We start from the raw sequence: 20,378 nt of genomic DNA, 5'->3' as shown, positions 1-20,378 counted from the left end.
TCTTTCCTTTTTTTTTTTTTTTTTTTTTTTTGTATATTCACTTAGAGCCTGGGATGGACACTTGTTAAATATCTAAAATAAGAAATCATTTCACATGAGAATGTTGGTGACATTCAAAGACCAAGGACACCTTTTCTCTCTGTCCCCAGGCGTCTGACATTGAGGTCCCTTGTGTTCCTTAGGCCTCCGGGACACTTGGGGTGGTAGTCGCCCATTTCCGGGGCCCAGGTTGGCGCCACGCTCTGTCTTCGACAAAATAGTCCTTTGCTTACACACTCGTCACAGGCCCCAGTTTTCTTAGATCTTGCGTCACTAGTCACTGTGACTTTTTTGCAAGAGGGAAAAGGTCTTTCATTTTATTTTACCAATTACTGTATTTTTAGACTGTTCCCAACAAACAGAAGCCGGCTACCACCAAGGTGTATTTTAATAATTTCCATCCCATTAAACTGGATGACCCTGTGAAGATGAAGATGTTCTTACCTGACTAGGAACTTATCAAACAAATGAAAATAGAAATCAACGGGTGTTGGAAGTCACTCATGACTTTTCCATCATCAGTTGCTAAGTCCCGGGTCATGAAATGCGATTCTTTCCACTCAGATCGTCTTACTGGGAAGCTGACCGGTGTCAAACAACCCAGGCTTTGGGTCTGAACTCAAATGAAGCTAACGCAAAACTCCATTCTTACTGGGCCTACTTAATACTGTGGTTTTTATGACTTAATTATCCATTCAGCTCGTGTTGCAAAGAAAACGTGGAATAATGAGGGGACCTCTTGCTGTCGCTAAGAACGCGTCTCACACGTCAGTGCAGAGCCGTCAGTTTCCTCTCATCTCAGTGCAGCGGGCAGCTCCGCGTGCCTCTCAGTTCGCCGGTGTCGGCGTGTTTCTCCCTCAGCCTGGCCTCTGCGTTTCCGTCCTGGCGGCCCGGTCCCCATGCCTGGGACACGGGCCCTCGTGCTGATGGCCCCTTTCCTTCCAGCCATGACTCGCAGGGCCTCCTTCAGTTTGTCCTTCCGGCTTTGAGTCTTCCTTATCTTGATTCCTTCCAATGCTGTTCCAACTCTTTATATCTATTTACTTATTTATTTTTAGCCAAGGACATGCTTATCGATTTTAGAGAGTGGGGGCGTAGAAACATTGTTATGAGACAGAAACATCCATCGGTTGCCTCCCATCTGCCCCCTGACCAGGAATCGGCATGTAGGCGACACTCCGGCCACCTGAGCTGCACCAGCCAGGGGAGGGGTACCAGTTTGTTAAAATCTATCTCTATCTATGTATATATTCACTGATACTGATATAGTTTCATGGCCTAAACAGAGAAGTGGTTCGTAAAAAACCCTCCAAAGTCGTTGTAGAGATCCAGAAATTTAGCACTGAAGGGCTATCCAGGGGGGCTCCCTCCCTCTACAGCCATGGCTTGGGGTCCCCCCAGCAGAAGAGGGGGAGACAAAGAATGAGCAGCCAGTCAAACTCGAAGCGACCTGACAGGCCTCCATCTGAGAGAGGGTGGGGCGGCCTCTCCACCCAAGTCCAGGAAATAATTGTCACAAAGATTTTAGCAAAGGTTGAGCCCTCGATGATTTGCAAGCCCATTCACACACCTCCACCTTCAGCCCTCTTCCCGTCACCATGGCAACACATTTTCCCTAATAAACGACTGGAGGGGAAGAAGCAATTCTGCAAATGTGACCTTCTCCTATTCTCAGTTTTGCCTGTGTGCATGGGTTTCTTTTTTTTTCATAGTGGTCCTAACCTGTGAACTTTCATTCTCCTCTCAAGATCTAAACATCTTAGGACCAGGCATTAAAATAGGAAAGCCGGGCCTGGAAGCTTCAATCACTTGGCACTAAGCATCTCACCTAGATCAGTGGTTCCCAAGTGCCAGTGCACGGCCCAGCTGCTGTGGAGGCCAGGAGGCCCCAGTCCAGACAAGCGGAACCAGAATCTCAAATAGTGGTACCCAGGAATCTGAATCCTTATCCCCCCCCCCCATCCCACAGACTCGGAGGTGCTGCCAGGTTTGCGGATCATGGTGGATTTTATGCAGCACCCATATCCCGGGTCGCCCGCATCCTGACTCTATGTGTCCCGCTCGGCAAGTTGATGAGAGCAGGGCAGTTCAAGCCTGGCCCGTTCACTGAAGGACACTGCAGGAACCGTGTTAGACAAAGGAAAACTAAGAGCATCACAGTGGGTGGCACTACTCTTAGCCACCCACAGGTGAGATAGGAAAGACTGGGGGTTTTAGAAAATACCAGGCACCCAGCGCAGGCTCGGTCCGCGAGCTGCCGAGATTTCTCATGGAAAAGATGGGAAGCTCTGAAAACTGGCCTTTCCCGGCGCTGAGTGTCATTCACCACTGCGAGATCGAGTTGATTGTTGCTCAGACTTGACTGTTTTGTAGGATTTTCCTAAAATCATTTGAATGTTTGTTTGGAATTCACAGAGGCTGACATGGCCCCCAGATCCGCTTTTGTGATTGGTGCTTTGGGAGTTGATCGGCTTTGAAATGGAAATGTAGGCCCGCTGGTTTCTGTTTTATGTTTCTCCCCTGGGCTGCAGACTCTGCTCCCTGAAGGAGTCGGCCTCACCCCTGCAGGCTGCACGGTGGTCAGGGTCACACTTCCAATGGGCAGTAGAGATTCATGGATTTTACGATCGACATCCCAAGGTCGTACTTCATTATGAACTTGTACTGCTACAACACACATATTTTCACCTTGTGTTTCATTTTTAAATCTATCTATTTTAGCTTATAGAAAACTTGGAAAGGCATGTAAGGGGAAAGAAAAATTATGCCGTACTCCCAGATAAATCGTTGGTTGTAATTTTTGTGTATTCCTTCTAACCATATATGCACTCACTCCATATTAACAAAGTCATTGATGACTTGCTGTTTTGTATAATACTAAGGAAGAATCGAAGTTATTGACAGCCAGTCAAATACAGATTAATTGAATTATTAGGGAAATTTCACTGAATCCAAATGAGTAAAAAAAAAGTGCTAAGAAATTTGTCTCAACTTCAGAGACAGCGAGATCAGCGAAGGTGTTGGGAGAGATGGGGGAGGTGGGTTGTTGAGGAAAAGTTCACTTTTACCTTGAATCTGTAAAATGGTTCGTAAACGTGTAAGTGAATGTAGAAGGAGGAGGAACTGAGGAATCCTAGGTGACGTTTCCGGTTCCCTGGGGTTGAAGATGTGGACAAAAGGCATAGGCTTAAACTAGGTAGACATTGTAGGTAGACATTTTTTGTGTGTGTATTTACCTTTTTTTGGGAGGATCTAAAGGCGGGCGTGGAATCGATATTAAACAGTCAGGATTTACTCTGTAATCACAGGCGTTGTTATCCCAAGAACACTCGGTTTTCTTTCAGTGATGACAGCAGAATGGCTTTGGAGAGCGCGGGGGTGCTCGCCCGGTTTGAATTGTCTCTCCCAGGTGTTTCCTCTCTCAGTGAGTCCCGTACGGGCATCACTGCTGGGCCCCCAGGGTGTGCCTGTCCCCCGTGTGGCAGCCTTGCCTGGCACAGCCCGGGGTAACTAGATCTCTGACCCCCAACGTGCAGGGCTCACAGATCCCTAACCGGTCTGGGGGCAGCTTTCCCCCTTATGGCCTCTGTACCTGGCAGGGCCCATTAGGAAGTCTGACAGCGGCCTGAGAGTGGGGACCTGAGGCCACCGCGGTGTCTTCCTGAGAAGTGGGGAGGTGGGGAGTGGCGATGCGCAGACCCTGTCATCTTTGGGAAACCACAATGGCACATGCAATGCTGCCGGTCTCAGGATGGTCCCTAGAGAGACTGGCAGAGAGGACTGCTCCTCCCGGCCTCCCTCTGGCACCCTCACCTCCCTCATTCCCCTCTGACCTCTGTAGCCACTGTGTGCCTCACAGCATTCTGGGTGAAAGCCGCCACGCCAGACTGTTCCCACGGGCTCAGCCCTGCTGCCTGGAACTAGTGAAGAGACCCAAGTGAAATTGTGGGTGTGAAGGGCCTTCGAAGCAACTGTGCTGGAGGCAAAGGGTTCTTTGGAGTTTGTGGAGGACTTAGGGGGGACCAGGCCTCTCGGTCTGTGACGTGGCACCTCGATGAGGTGCATGCTGCGCACGGCCTCCTTAGTTGCCCGTGCCCAGGGGGGTCCTGAGCCCTTAGTCCTGGGAGTGTTGGTGGAACAGGAGGAGAGTTAGACCTGACCCGGCAGTGGTATTGCCCACGGGAACTGCCTAGGTAGGTGCTGCCCAAGTGAGTCGGGGAGAGTGTGAGCAGTGGCCTGCCCTGGCCAGTGGCTGAAAGTGCTCCAAACGTCGGGTAACTTGTAAAACACGTAAGAAGCCAGTACGGAGTCAGCGTCCTTGGGAAGGCACAATCAGAGTCCTGATGCTTGGGGGTCGTGTATCAAGTGGGAGGAGGAGGAGCGAGGCTTGTGGGGGTTAGAGGCGGGCAGAGTGTCCTCAGGGCGGCAGGTCCTCACCGCCCTGGCATCGACGCCCGTGTGCCGAGTCCAGAGCGCTTGATGGCGGGGGCCACATGACCCGTGAGAGGACCCAGCTCCCAGCGTCAGGGAGAGACCGTTGAGCTGTCTGGAGCGGAACTGCCCGGCCTGCGGAGGGGAAGCCAGTCAGTGCAACATTGATCCGAAACAGCTTCGTGCTCGTGCAGGTTAGGGGACAGTAATTTTGGTGCCTGTGCCTTAACAATCCTGTGTGTTTCTGTGTTTTTATTCCTGTTGCAGTACCATTGGCCAAATCCAGTATGCTCTTCCAATAAATGCCCTTTCTTCTGAAGAGCATTATTGTTCGTTCATGTGGTTTAAAACCCCAACATATATAAACAAAGGTGCTTATCGCTACATTGCGTTAGTGGAGACTGGGACACAGTCTAAAACCTTGTCAGGCAGGGACCTATTCTATAGGTATTGGTCCATCTGTATAATGGACTACAATTTAATCCTTTAAATAATGAGGTGGAGCTAAATACACGATAGGAAAAGATGTCATGGTATCAGGATGCATAGCTGTGTTTATTAATATAGTAAGACCACATTTTTATAAATATTATGTAACATATGGCTAAGTTTAGGAAAGACTATATTAAAAATAGGCATGAAACCATTAATATTGTGCTCCTCTACTGGTGAAAGTTATAGAGAGAAAGTTTTATTTTCTACTCTCTCTCTCTATATATATATATCTGTAGCATTTGGGGTTTTTATGGTAAGCATTTTTTTTTTTTTAAATTAAGATTTCTTTAAAGTTAAACACCCAAAGAAAGAAGAAAATCACCAGAGGCATCAGATACTATAATTCCCTAAACTGAATTGACCGCTCTCCAGATTGAGCCAAAGTGTGTGGAAAACCTGAAAAAAAAAACAAAACCCCAAAACAGAGATTTCTAAGTAGCCAAAGTAGCCAGCTGATGTTCCTTGTGATCCTTTGTGTAAGAATTTGAATCACTGGTGCATGCAGCAACTCAGGAGGGCCTCAGGGTCTCCGTGTTTGGGGGAAGAAGCTGGTCTGGAAGGTTCCATGCAGCGCGATTCCATTTCTCCGACGTGCACAGCCTTGCAAAGCGATGCTGAGGGGGAGGCGGCGCAGGCCGGGCTTTGGGGAAAGGCGAGGGGCGTGTGTGATGGAATCATCCTGTATCCTGGCTGTGGCAGTGGTGAACATGCTGTTAACATGCTAAAATGGTTAGAATGATACACAGAAAAGTCTATTTTACTATCAATTCAAAAAATAAAAAAGTTAAAAAGTTAAAAAATAAAGCAATCAGGAGCCACAGGAGGCTGTGTGTCTGGCGCCCGTAAGCTCACGGCTGCGCCCTGCGCCCTGCATCCACCCCTCTGCCGGACTCCGCCTCCTCGGCTGAGCCCCAGAGGCCGCTTCTCCCTCCCTTCTGCCCCGGGCATCAGCACCTCCACCCACAAACCATAAGGGACAGTCCAGTTTCTATTAGAGCAAATCCCACACCAGGAAGCTCAGCACCTTCCGAGGCTTTACACTGGATTACGTTTGTGCCTTCTGTGTGGCCTCCTCCCTGTGACTTCCTCCAGTGGAGTCTGCGCTTGCTCGCTGGCATCATGTACGGCAAATCCAGCCGCCCTGCTGGATTACAACTCCAGAAGCATCAGCGCACTGCCGTCTCATCTCTGCTCTCTCCACCTCCCCCTTCTTGAAACTGTTTCTTTGCTGATCCTCCTTTCAGTCAATGGCACTGATGGTCATGTGGCCGTCTCTGGAAGACTCATCGCTCTGTGCACTTGAAGTTGCAAACACTTTTTTCCAACACGCTGCTGTGAAGCCTTACGGCCCCATCCTGTGCGGGAGGAGGAAGTTCTCTGTCACCGCAGAATTCCCCACCCCCTTCAGGTCCATCTTTCCAGGGTGACTGTCCCACGCTGCCCAGATCGCTCTGCATCCTGTGGCTTTCTGACACCTGCCGTCCTTCCCAGCCTCAGGCTCAGACGTGCCAGGTCTTCATCTTCATCAGTCATATAAAGACTCGAGGCAGGGAGATGGCTGAGCCTCACCTCTGCCCCGTCCCCTCTGACTCACCGGGCTGGCCTGTTCCGCAGGAAATGCCACTGAGCCGTGGGTTTTCCTCTGCCATGTTCCTCTCTGAACAGCTTCCTCGTGTGCTCCAAATGTTGTCGTTCTTTATACAGGCCTGCTAATTGTACGCCTGGATGCCAGGTTGGGTGGCTGGCGCCGCTTAAGTACAAGTTATCATCCTAATTAACATCGCTGCATACTCAGGCGGGTTGGAAACCCCGAGGCCTCCCCTGGCACCTCGTAGGTGTGTAGTTATTGTGAAATTACTACACATCTGGATGTCTTATTTCCATAATCGCCACACTTGAAAGGTGACTGCTGGCCTGTCTGAGAATGAAAAGGGGTTAATTATGTTAATAATCAGGAACCCTAAAGCAGCCTCCGAGTTGGTGGGTTGTGAAGGGCGTGGGCTCCAGAAACTACAGAGAAGGCAGGTGGCCGGGGACCTGGTACAGGCGAGAACAAGGGGGCGTGAGAGGAAGCAGAGGCTCTAGAGAGAGAAGCGAGAAAAGTATGGGCAGGAAATGCAAGTGACAAATGGCCATAGAGGCAATTCGTTGGCGTGATTAAAAGCGCACTTGAAATAATGAGGTAGATTAAATAGGCCAGGGGTTTGGTGTAATTTGCTTCTGAACAGTGTGTCCTGTGGACTCTGTCCAGCCCCCACATTCTAACGCTGTGGCCCTCGGGGTGAGGGGGGCTGGCTTCAGGTTGGTGGTCCCTCTGCCTGCCAGTCTGGCTAATGGTGCTCCTGCCCTCTCTGCCCTTGTCGTGCCCTCCCAAAGCACCGGACCCCGTCCGAGGACCATTTGTAAATGACCCTGAAACAGGAGAACTGGCCCACTGGCACCAGCCGGGGTGAAGTGACTCGGGGTGAGGGAAAAGAGGAAATTTCATTAAAGACAGCGCACAGCTTTCGTAACACAGACTTTACACATGACCACCAAAATACAAGTTTCTCATGAGCTCTCTCTTCTGTTTCAAAATCCCAAATTTGTGCCCTAGTGACTGTAGCTTCCTTTACCCTGTCTGCCACTGACCTCATGTATACAAAATGCGTATGTGTGGATAAATAATAAGCCTTTATTTAACTCTGACAACAGAGGAGGTAGCTTACACCAGATTACATTATGTATTATGTATTATGTGCGTATGTTTTATTTAACTCTGTTAACAGAGGAGGTAGCATTCACTGTTATTCTGCTACGTGTATTCTCGGTTATCTACAAGCATATAAATGTAACTTTAACTTAAGATTATTACATTTCCAACAAATGTAGGGTAATTTAGTTGAAGAGGAGAATTGGGAATTGTAGGAGGCAGGCTTTTCAATCACAGATTCTAAATTGTACCTCAGTTAATAATGAAATTCTTGCAGGAATTAGCTGCAAACTTGTATTTAAAAATCGAATTTGAAGAGTTGTCCGTATTGATTTGTGAGGTGCGATGGTGCCTGTCGTGACCGGAATGCTGAGCGTTTGCCGCCTGTGGAGAGAGCGAGAGCAGAGCAGGCTGTTCTCGGGGAGCCGGGGGTTGCTGGGGCGCAGAGACCCAGCTGGAGCATCCAGGAGCCTCGCCGCTGCCGTGAACGCCGATTTTTACCAGGGTGTGATAAAGACCTAGTGTTATTTTATCGCATCTATAAATGCATTACTTTATCTCTATAGATAAATGCATATCCGGGTATGTACAGTGGGGGGCAAAAGTAGGCTTACAGTTATGTGGAAAATGGTACAATAATTAGTAAATAATAATACAAGAATAAACAGTTTTTGCATACTTATGACTGTAACCCTTCTTTTGCCCACCCCTCTACATACAAATATATATATATATTGTATGCATGTATGTGTGTGTATGTGTGCCTGTATCTACCTATCTCTATTTTACATGTAAAATAAAACTCACTCTTTCATTAAAAACACCTTCTTTAGTGATAGGACCTTCTTCCCTGCAATTTCATTGTCTCAAAACCATTTTCCATCAAGTCAATAAAAAGTTATAGTTTACCGAATGAGTAAGTATTTACGTTGGAAGTATCTGCTTTACTTAATAACATAAAATCTGATTGTTTAATACCTAATTGGAGTTTAAGTCTTATCCTCTAAGAAGCTTGTTTTGAGGAGTCACTCCTGTCTCTAGAATTCTTCCCATTCCCCGCCCCCCCGCTCCCCGGGCTTCTTCCAGACACTGTCATTCTCCCGAGACCTCACTGATCTTGTCACTTTCTGAAAGGGGCTCTGCCTTGGGGACTTTGAGGAGAATGTCGCTATTATTCTCACCTTGTAGGCACTAGGGACTGAGTGTGCAGTACTACACTGCACTTTTATGAAAAGCATATCATTTAAATCATCAGAAAAGTGTAGGTTCTGCCCTGGCTGGCGTGGCTCAGTGGATTGAGTGTGGGCTTGCAAACCACAGTATTGCAGTTCGATTCCCAGTCAGGGCACATGCCCGGGTTGAGGGCCGGGCCGGTTCTCAGGGTGGGGTGCACGGGAGGCAGCCATATATTGATGTTTCTCTCCCTCTCTCCTTCCTTTCCCCTCTAAAGATAAATAAATAAAATCTTAAAAAAAAAAAAAAAAAAGAAAAGTGTAGGTTCCTCCGTGAAGAAATGAGGGATGTTCTCACCCCTGTGACGAGCCCTGCAGGCCCTCCCCCTGTCCCCGCCGGGGAGGGCGCCCTCCCTTGGCTGGCACTGTCCTCCTCAGCGAGGACGGCACTGTGATTTTGCTCTCACGTGGCCGGTGTTTTTCCAACCTAACGTTTCGGTGCAGCACACCCTCCTCCCGAGAGTGAAACCTGCACAGTGTGTCTTGAGATGCCGGCTGGAGAACGAGGAAACCAAGGGGACGCCCATAAGATCAGATCAGTGTCTGCAAGGTGGAGGGTGCTGCCCTCGGGTCGCCCCTGAAGACGTGCAAAGGGAAGCCCTGGCGGTGGAGGCCGGCGGTCGGGGTGCCCTGCACTGCAGACCTTAGCGTTGCTCCCGCCGTTTCCCCTTTGCTCCTCCCACGTGTGGAAACCTCCTTCCCTCCCGCTGCCGGGCCTGCTCTCCCCTCGGCCCCCTGCACGGTGAGCAGCCGCTCCCCGAATTGGCGTGTACCCTCTATACCTCACACTCCGCCTTGTTTTCTCTGACTCCTGAGCTCTCATTCCCCTTCCCTGCCACGTGAAGGCAGGGGTCTTATATTCCATGCCTTCGGATACTTCTCTGCACAGACACTCAGCGAATGCACTGACTGTGTTAAAAAAAAAACAACACTCATAAATGCGGCAGGTACTCACCAGCGCCCCCACCCCACCCCACTTATTTAGCTTTCTCGCCACAGAGACTTGATTGATGACTGCTGGGCAGTAGCGGCGTAGTGACACTAACCAGATGTCTCCTCCCCAGGGGCCACTCCCGAGTGTCCTTTGTGTCCCCTCTCCTATGTGTGCGCGTCTGTTTTCACGGGCACCAGTGATTCCGTACGATCAATCGTGTTCTTTTAACTTCTTTTTCACCTAACACTATACTTCTAGATTCCATTCACGTTACTACATGAACATGCAGTTCTCGGCATCTAGAATATAGGCCCAGGACGGGGCTCGCCGGGCCCTAGGGACCGGCCTCCGGACTCTTTCAGGGAGCGCTGCCAGGCTGCGGGACTGAGTGGCTGCCCCCATTAAACCCCCGCAGTGGCCCCAGAAGGCTCTTGCTTCTGTGCATCCCAATCAGCATTCAGTGTTGCCCACCGCCCACCGTTCTGTTTGCCGGCGTTCATGTGCTTGCGATCTGGGCAAGTTCGTCCCTCACTGCGAGTCTGATCTGCCTTTCTCTGCTCACGGGCGCTTCTTCTATTCATGCCCTTCACCCATTCCTCTGCTGGTGTCCCTGGCCTGTTCTGGTTGGCCTGCAGGCATAGCTTGCATTTGTGTCTAGACCTGCAGGTGGCAAATATCCCCTCCATGCCTGTCGGGTTGCCTGTGCTGTGCTTTGCTGACCGGAAGAGGGTCAACTGTTTGCCTTCGGTTTGCACCGTGAGAGCTTCGCGTTAGAAGTCTTCCCCCAACTCCCAGTCACAGAGGTGACTTCCTCCGATGTGTCCTTCCACCTTAATTTTGGAATGCCATCCTGTAGATCTTTGCTACACATTTATTCATTTCTGTGTCTTTTGAATTTGGGCAAAACAAAAATCTTGAATATGATCGGAATGTGTTTGTCGTGTAGTCAGCAAGCAGTATGTGCCGAGCATTGGACAGTTTGGCTACAAGTGAGCTCCCGTCCTTTTTGTTCCCTTTTTACCGGCTGGTTCTCAAGCTTTCGTGTTCATGGGAATCACCTGGGAGCTTTATGGAAATGCGCGTTCTTGGTCCCTGCCCAAGATTCTGGTTCCTTAGGTCTGGGGTGGGGATCTGGCATCTACTTTTCATCCAGTTCCTGGTGATTCTTTCTTCCTTTTCTTTCTAATCCTCACCGGAGAACATGCTGATTGATCTTAGAGAGGGAGAGAGAGAAACATCAATCAGTCACCTCTTGTATGTGCCCTGCCTGGAGACCTCTCATACGTGGCCCCACCAGGGATCGAACCCACAGCCCTTCAGTTTATGGGACAACAACCAAGTGAGCCGAACTGGCCAGGGTCAGTGTCAGGTGATTCTGATACAGGTGGTCTGTAGCTGGTGCTTTGAGAGACACTGCCTTAAAGAGGGTCTGTTAGTAGCAGGTACATCCCTTTAAGAAACACAACCACCAAGTAAGGGACGCTGAGCAGAGGGAACGCAGTGGACGGTCAGCCTGCGGCGCTGGTCCAGCCTGTGCCTCCTGCAGCCATTGGCGTGGGCCTCGCCGGCACTTGAATAGTTATCCCCCTGCCTCTTTCCGCATTCACACTCAGCTCCCGAAGGGCACTGGAGACTAGAAAAGGTCTTTCGGAGCCCCCCTCCCCCGGTTAACACCTCTCCTCTTCTTCTAAAGGAGCCCCGGGAAGTGGGAATGGAATGTGGGGTCCGGGGGGGAGTCTCCTTCTCAGGACCCGACTTTGCTGCGTTGTGAAGGGTGAAAGTGAGAACCAGAAAGACCTGAGAGTTAAGACCCGTGGACAGTTTCCAAGCTTAAAAAATGACAGTAAGATATAATTGCATTAAATTACTGAATCTTAGAACTCGTTCCAAAGCAGCCTGGGTGGCTTATTTAAAGGCTGCGCCTCGCAGGGCGAATTCAGGAGCATGTTGGAAATTGAGAGGGATTCCTGTCCAGGACAGGGGCGGGCAGGAGTTGCTCTTGGTGCCCAGCCCCGGGTGGTGGGATGGGGCAAGGGGTCCAGGTCGAGGAGGGGGATTTCCACCAGATCATGAGGCCCCTGGGGACCTAATCATTAGAGTACGTGTTGTGACCCAGACCGAGGACTCGTATTATCATGCTCATCATTGTCATCATCATTAGGGTAATAATAGTGATCCCCTCCCTATTCACATGGCAGGGTTTATACAGGACTTTCCCCTAGATTATCATCTCTTAAAAATGGTGATGGCCCTTAGTCGAGTGCCCACAATGAAAAGGATGTTGTACATACATTGCCCTTCGTCCACCCAAGAAATCCTTGCTTTTGCTGTTGGGGAAACCGAGGCCCAAAACCTCTAGGAGAGTGTCCTTTGAGTAGTGTGACCATTCAGCAGCAGAGTGAGGAGCAGAGCTCAGTTTGCAGGTTCTCCAGCCCTGTGCAGACTGTTTAGTAATTGAAGGAAACTGCAAGCATATTTTTGTTTAAGCCCTTAAATAGCTAAAATAGAACATATTTATGTCACTACTGAGTTTTATTAAGTTATGAGTAAGTTTTGTGTCTACACACTTGAAGAAACCACTATGGAATCAATAGATAACAGCTTGGGTTCTCCAAGCAGAAATTCCGGAACTCCAGCTCTGCCATGCAATAATTCTGGAACTCCAGCTCATACTAATTCAATGATTTGGGGAGAGTGATTTAACCTCTCTAAGCTTGGTTTCCGGATCTGTTCATTGGACACAATAGCAATGCCTGCTTTCTATAGTTCCTGGGATGAGTGCTTGACAGAATACGTGTAAAGTGTTTGGAAACGTATCAGGCAAGTGCTAGCTAGATATTGGACGTGTAAAAAACGAATGTGATGGGCTGATGGGATTTGCCTTAGTGGGCTGGGTTTGTGCTTGCTCTGACCAGGTACCAGGATGTGTTTAGGGCAGTGAAACAAACATGCTCAGAGATACAAGCATTTACAACATGCTTGTTATATACAATCCAGGTGTTGAGAGAGCCACAGGCCCACATGTCCACCCTCTCAGTCTGGGCTCCCTCCCTGGCTGACGGCCCTTGAACACCTACCTCATTCTGGATGAGCTGTGATAACCATGCGCTCAGACGGGGAACGTGCTTTTAGAACTTTGGGGCCATGAGACCTCAGTGGAGATGAGATGTCCTAACAGCTGTTGGGAAGGAAATCGTCCTTTCTGCCACTGAAACTGTAGTCACGAGCCCTGCCTTTACTCACCCACAGCTCCCCAGCCCAGAGGAGAGGCCCGTGGGCACCTGGGAGAGAAACCCAGGCTGCAGGTCCAGTCCCCAGGTTCCGCAGTCTCTACATGGCCATGGAGATGTCTCCTGGGCCACCCTGTCCTGGCTTTAGTGTTGCGTTCAAGTAAAATAAGGATCCTGCTTCTAGGAATCATGCAAGAAATATCTTCACTTACTTTCATAGACCTGTTAAAGCTAATTGCATCCTTTCAGACCCAGTTATTCGTCCCCCCCAAACCCACCATAGCATAATGAGGGGTGCTGACTCTGTAGTTCCTGTAAAACAGAAGCAGCAAGGAGTAGATTTTCTGGGGGGACCTGCCTTCTGCCAGTCCTGGGGACACCGCCAATGAAGTCCTCTGGGTTCCAAACGCCATCTGTTTCCTCCGTGCACCGTGGTTGGGTGTGGAGTGTGGGTCAACGGTGTCCACCCTGGTTTTCTCTTTTTTCGAGCCTCTTCTTAGGCAGCCATGCAGTAACCACAGCTTTAGGTTTTAATTTCTTCCTCGTGTTCTCCCACTGGGGGTCCCCCTTATTTCCTTGCTAGTTCAGCTATTTCTTCAAGGCAGTGTGGGTGATATTTTATCAGCACATCTAGGCTTCTGTAGTACGAGAGGTTTTAGCCCATGCAGGCCTCACCGTTACATCACTGGAAATGGAAGTCTCTCACAGTGCATCTTTGTCATCGGGGGGAAACTTAATATATTTAATTTAAAAGAAACAAAAACAGCCACCGTTACAGAGGGCTGGCGTTTCCTCCCCAAGGTGTGGCTCTTCCTCCTCCAGGCCCGGCTCTGTCTTCTTGGCGGCCCAATTTGTGCACCCCCTCCTTATTGGAGAATATTTCTCGCCTGCAACTCTTGGCAGGAAACAAAGACCACCCCTCACAGTAATACTCTGTCCTTCTGTCCTAGCCTCCCTGCAGCTGGGCTGCAGGCAGGAGGGGCAGCTCGACCTGTCGCACTTCCTCATTATACACTTTGACACCGGAGCTAATGACACAAGGAACAAGGGATGGCGAGTTTGCCAGACTGAGTTCCTGGCTTACAGCGCGGAGGCAGGGCGGTAGCCAGGCCTGGGGTCCCAGTCAGGGGCGGCGGGAGCACCGTGCAGCGGTGTCGGCGATGGGTGTCGGCTTTGTCCTTGGAAGCTTAGGGTCAAGTCTTCCAGATCCCCCCACAATGGTGAGCCCTGATATCTTTCTCTGCTCAGATCATCTGGAGGTGATTTCGGGGGCTTGCTACCAAGAACCCAAGTGGTCCATCATCCACGATAAGGGTCCCATTGCTCCTGAGCCTCCAAGTTCACATGCTATTGCAGAAGGAAGCCCGGGCGGGTGGGCTGCATCGTGCACATGATCCAGGACCTTCTGCCGAGTTTGCCACGTCTTCAAATGTTTCCTTTCTTGTACCCAGATACACACTGTATCGCTCACTGGTGATCATGACTAGAACACATCCAGGCCCCTGCCAGGCCTGTCTGGGAATTCTGGGGAATCTCTGGACAGCTCCTGGGTGTTGCCTCTCACCTCAGGCTCTGCCACACAGCTCCTACATACCATCCAGGGCCTTGAGCGGCTGCAGTCTGCCCAGCACGGCTTACCTTGGGGCACAGGGATCACCACGGGGCCCACTCCCCAGGGTGGCCCTGAGCTATAGACTGGGGCGCGCCAACCGGCCGCCATGGTGCAGAAAAGACGCATTCCTGGCTGCAGTCTCACTGGTCCGCACTGCTGCGGGGCCCAGAGAACCCCTTCTCTCCGGGGCTGTGCGGAGTTGAAGAAAATTCCATTTCCCTGGGAGAAAAGTTAAGCATATTTTAAACTGATGGTCAGACTTTTTAAATACGTCTGTTCAGTTCTCCATTAGCCAGAGGAATGTTTACTCTTTACAACACTGGCAGAATTTAAAGGGGTTCCTGTGAGAACCCGCGCAGTGCCCACCTTGTTCACCCAGCTGTTTGCAGTGGCCGCAGTGGCCCCGAGTCCCTGCTCTGACTCTGACGTGCTCGGCATGACCGTCCGCTCTCAGACCCAGGCTGCAGGGCCGACCTTAAACAGAAATCTGTTAGTGTATCAGTGGTAGAAAATATTTGTTAACCCAGAGGCCAAGACAGTTTTAGCACCGCAAACTAAGTTTTCCTGTAGATAATCAACATCAAAGCACTCTCAGAAATAGAGGCCTCTTCCCACGGGCCGTGGTACTCACCAGGGATTCCGACCGACTGAGTTTTGGGGCATGCTTTGTCCTTGTAAGCACTTGGATTGTGAAGTCATTTAGTGAGGACATATCAACAGTGTCTATTCAGTGGCAGCCAGGCTCTCAGTTTTTTGTGTTTGTTTTTTTCCCATTTCGTCCTTTGTATTAATAGATACTTAGAATGAAGATGCCATGGCACCGCACACCAGAAAGCCTGGTTCTGCAGGGAACAGCGAGCCGCTGTTTCACCCAGCGCTCAAGCTGTTGCCCGGGTGAAAGTTACACAGATCGGAACCGGTGTGGAGTCTTCCCCGCTGGCCGTGCACCTCAAATCAGTCAGTGCTCACGCACACGCTCCGCTCCTGGCGTGTAACTCAGTGCTGATTAGAAGGCGTCTAGGGTCGGGGGAGGACTCGGTCCATTGCAGTTGTCACTGTGTAGAAGAGCACACCTGTCCGTATCCTAAACGACTGAACAGCAATTCATTTAAAAGTGAAATAAGGTGCCCGCTGGTTCAAAGAGGGAAAAAGCCCAGTTAGTATGATGTTCTTTGCATTGATGGTGGCAGGGCCCCTGGGGGTGGTGATTCCCCGTTTGCTCAGTGCTCAGTCTAAACTAACGCAGGCAGTGTGGACAATCCCCAAGCCAGAAATAACCCAGAAACCCCACCTTTTCATTTTGGAGTGAAAGGCAGCTGCTCCCTCTGACCCATCCTGGGTCCCGTTCCGGCCACATGGATCCACCGTCTTGGACAAGCCCCTGGGCCTGCGGAATTCCGTCACACCAGACTCTCCCATGACGCTTCTGCTCAACCTGGAGCCAGCTCTGCCCTGTGGTGGCTTCAGGTCCTGCTCCCTCTGGATCAGAAAGCCCAGAAAGTCTGTGAAATGATCGAGAGATTCCATGGGACCCTGCGGTGTTCAGTCTGTGCCGCGAGATCTGGGCTCGTGGACTTGGGACGGCTGTTCATTTCAAGTGTCCTGGAGGACAGGAACGCCAGCTCTGTGCGAAGCCCTGGGTTGTGACAAGACTAATCACGTTGTCTGTTATTGTTTTTATGGCTCAAGATTAACATAGCCTTCTTTGGAGATAGGGGATTTACAGTCGTATCCCTGATCTCAAGATTTAAAATTAGCCCTGGCTGGTGTGGCTCAGTGGATTGAGCACAGGCCGGTGAGCCAAAAGATCACGGTTCGATTCCCAGTCAGGGCACATGCCTGGGGTGCGGGCCAGTTCCCAGCAGGGGACACACGAGAAGCAACCATACATTGATATTTCTCTCCCTCTCTCCTTCCCTTCTCTTCTAAAGATAAATAAATAAAAATGTAAAAAAAAGATTTCAAATTAAAGGGGGTAAAAGTCAATTCAACAAATACTTACTGGCCTGTTATATTCTGCTCTTTGTTCTAAGACCTGAGGATGCATCTGTGAATCCAAATGTGTCAATCCCCCGTCTTGAGGGAAGTAGGCAGTAACCAACAAGCTCACCAATATGTGAATTGCCAGGAAGCAGACATGCGGGGGAGCGCCAGGCAGGAAGAGGTTTGGCTGCACCTGGGAAGGTGGCGTCTGTGCCAAGACTGGAGAAGTGAGGGAGTGAGCCATGTAGGGTCTGAGAGAAGAACATTCCAGGCAGAAGCCGCACTGCGTGTGAGGCCGTAAGGTGGGTGCAGCTCCAGGAAACAGGAGGGAGGCAGGAAAAGGACAGTACGGGTGCGGTCAGGTCACTGCCTGCTGTGTCAAGGGGAAGGCTGACCTTGGCCTGGCCCGGAGCGTTGGCAGTGGGGGTGCCGAGAAGGGGTCAGACTTGAGATATGTTTTGGAGACAGAACGAGGTTTCCTATCAGATGAGATGGGAATGAGAGGGGGGAGGAGTCGAGTCAGAGCAGATTTTGAGGGCAAGACTGGGTGTCCCGCTGACATGTTAAATTTGAGGTGCCTGTCATTGTCCCAAGGTGACTTCTTTCTCCGGTCTCTGGACTGATTTGGTCTTGGCTAGGCATGCAGAAGGGCTCAGAAGCTTCGGAGTGTCCTTGCTGTTGGCAACGTGGAAAGCTGAAAGTTAGGCCCAGTTCCTGGGACATTAGCCAGAACCCCAGGCCTTCATGACCACGCAGAAGCCTACCGGAGTGGAAGCAAGTGAGCATGAAGTCTCTCCATACAACCCTGAATCTCTACTTTGTTTTTAAGGAAGACACAAGGAACTCTTTTGTAAACGTCAGCGCTGCACCGGCTGTCAGCCACGAACCCCTCGCGTCGTGCCTGGCAGGGTGTCTGCAGGGCGTCCCCCTGGCTGGAGGGATGCAGCCCGCCCTGCAGGTGGCCGGGGCCCAGGGGCCGTCTGGTGGCTGTGTGGGCCACGTGGGCCCGATTCAGATGCAGCTTCTCCCGGGTGCCTTCCATGGCTTGGGAAGGGTTCTTCAACCTGGAATAATGTTAACACCGAAATGAGGGAAAATGCACTGCAAATCCTGGAGGGTTTACTTGTTATCGATTTATTACTATCCTTTCAATGTGATTATGTTAAACAGTGCCTGTCATAAACATTATTAAGAGGAAGGTTACACATCATCCAATACTTCATCTGTAGTAATAATGATTTCCCATCTAAAAACTTGTTTTAGAAAAGCAAATACCCATTAGTTTTACAACTTAGAGCTGCTGTGAATGTTCCAGAAATAAATACCCGAGGAACATAACGCCTCCTCGTTGGTTCTCTGCCTTTTCAAAGTTTTATGTCAGCCTCACTTATCCAGTGGGGTATAAATCAGGCAGCTCCGTGGTTCCCCGGCTTTCATCCAAAGAAATGTAACCAAAGCTCCTCTTCTTCTGTTGTTCACCTACCGAGTTTTACCTCCTAAAAATAAGTCCCGGGCTGGCCAGCGTGATGCAGCTGCTGTTCCGACCCTGCTGGTGTCGGTGAGCCCGGCCCAGCTCTGGGGCAAGGCACCTGAGGCCGTGTTCCAGGAGCCACACTACGGCTAATGACCTTGACTCAGTAATTCTGGACTGAAGAATCTCTCCCAGAGAAATCGTCTGAAACATGAGAAAATAGTACATGCATAAAATCATTTGTAAAATCATTCTTGGGAATTATAAGTAATCTAAAAGCCAGTCAACATGGGCATGATTAAGTAAATGATATTATATTCTCCTTCAGTGGAATATTTTATAATCACTGGAAATTATTACAATAAATGCAGTGGAATATTTCCACTTCTCCTTCAGTGGAATATTCTCCTTCAGTGGAATATTTTATAATCACTGGAAATTATTACAATAAATGCAGAGCAGCAATGTGGAAAAATATGTGGGCTATAATGGTTTGAAGTAAAACAGCAAAGAAATAGTATATTCACTGAGGTTACAAATTACTCCTTCTAGGCAAAGATCACAGAACAGAGGAATCCCCCGGTCCCAACTCCTGGGAGACCTCCAGTTGTACCAGCCAAATATTGCTGCATTAGCCAAGCACCCCTGAACTTGCTCATTTAAGAGGAGCCACTTTTATGGCTCCTGACTCAACAGGTCAGCAACTGGGGCTGGGAGCCCATAGCGATTCTCTTGTGGGTTTTCCTGGGCTCTGGTACAGCCGTGGTCAGCTGCAGGTCCGGAGAAGGCTCTGCAGGTCCAGCGACCTGTCTCACCTATCTCGGTCCTTGGCTGGGCCAGTCGGGCCACTTCCGCCCCACATGACCTCTTCTCCAGCGGGCTAGGTTGTGCTTATTCTCACCGAGGTCCCAGAGAGAGAACGGGAGTGTTCAGAACCTACTGAATCCTAGCCTTGGAACTGGTGCATCACATTCTACTGGCCAGAGCAGTTCACCAGGCAGCCCAGAGTCAAGGGCGGAAATAGACTCCACCTCTTGCTGGGAGGAGCCGTGCAGTATCCACGTCAGAGGTGTGGGTGCAGAGAGGAGGGTACTTGCAGCTACTTTTGCAACGGTGCTAGCTTACCAACTCCCTTCTTTAGAGAGCTCAGGTATGTCAGACCCGACGCTTGGCCCAGCCTGCGGTCCAACCCGAGCCCCAAGTGTGCACCAGCGGGCTTGGCCATGGCATCTGTTCTGACTCCCCAGCTCCATTCTGTGCCCAGTGCTTGAGTACTTTGACTTGACCTTCTGCGTGACCTTCTCTGATTGGAGGTCAGTCCAAGATGCATGAATGTTTGCCACCTTCCCGGGTTATCGCCCTCCTAACACGCACTTTAGAGAAGGGGACTCTTAGGTCGTTACATGATTTACTCTTCAACAGCAGGCCATGGTTTTGGTAAGGAGGACCCTGATTTCTAGATCAGAATCTTGCTGCTGTTTGATTTGAGGGGCAGGGGTGGCAGTAGGAAGATCTGGAGACGTCCACAGAGCACCGATTGTGGAGGATTTATCAGTTCGTGTCGCGGGCAGGGAAGTGTGAGGGGACAGTGACAACAGGGCCTTGTTGACGTTATTATCTTTCCGTCAGAGGCTGACTGATATGGGATTATATAGAGAGCCTTAAACTCTTAACTTGTTATCTTTAAATTCAGACAAAGCTAATATTTTGCCCTCTGAATCCCAATATTTTCTTTTCACTAACAGAAAAACTGAAATAGTTTCTCCATCAGGAGACCCAAAAGCCAGTTTTTAAAAGCATTTCAGTAGCTTTCTGTTTGAGTGTATCTATCCGCCTCCAGGCTGAATACAACTTTGCATCTATTGCGTTTTAAACTGAAGGTCGCTTGCTGTACATGGTGTGTCATGCCATTTAGGTGTCCAATTCTTCCACTTATTAGTCAGGACCAAGTGACAGGTGCCATATCCTCCGTAGAGGTGGGCAGTTTTCTCTCTGCTGTAAACTCATAGGCGAGGTGCTGCCCAGCCTGAGGCTGAGGACGTACTGCTTTGTGTTAAGCCTCTGACCCCAAAGCATGGGTGTTACGTGGCCAGGAGAGCGTCACTCATTCCCTTTGTCCCCCAGATACTGGTATGTGTCTCCTTCCACAGCATGATGATGCACCAGCCCAGCTGAGATTGCTCAGCAGCCTACTCACCCTCCCTGCTCAGGGCGAGAGAGGCTGTGCTGGGCAAGACCGTTTGCTTTGGGAAGCAGCCA

At 50.0% G+C, this 20,378-nt stretch overlaps 1 protein-coding gene across 5 annotated transcripts in view; it reads left to right on the top strand.

The window, feature by feature from the left end:
* Nucleotides 1-20,378, top strand: part of ULK4 (unc-51 like kinase 4) — a 316,223-nt gene that overhangs the window by 271,770 nt on the left and 24,075 nt on the right. The window lies entirely within an intron of this gene.

The sequence above is a fragment of the Artibeus jamaicensis genome, unplaced genomic scaffold, assembly GCF_021234435.1.
Source record: "Artibeus jamaicensis isolate MK-2021 breed Jamaican fruit bat unplaced genomic scaffold, CSHL_Jam_final contig_519, whole genome shotgun sequence".
NCBI classification, from domain to species: Eukaryota; Metazoa; Chordata; class Mammalia; order Chiroptera; family Phyllostomidae; genus Artibeus; species Artibeus jamaicensis.
Note: the sequence above shows the minus strand (reverse complement) of the source record. Positions and strands in the feature narration are given on the sequence as shown.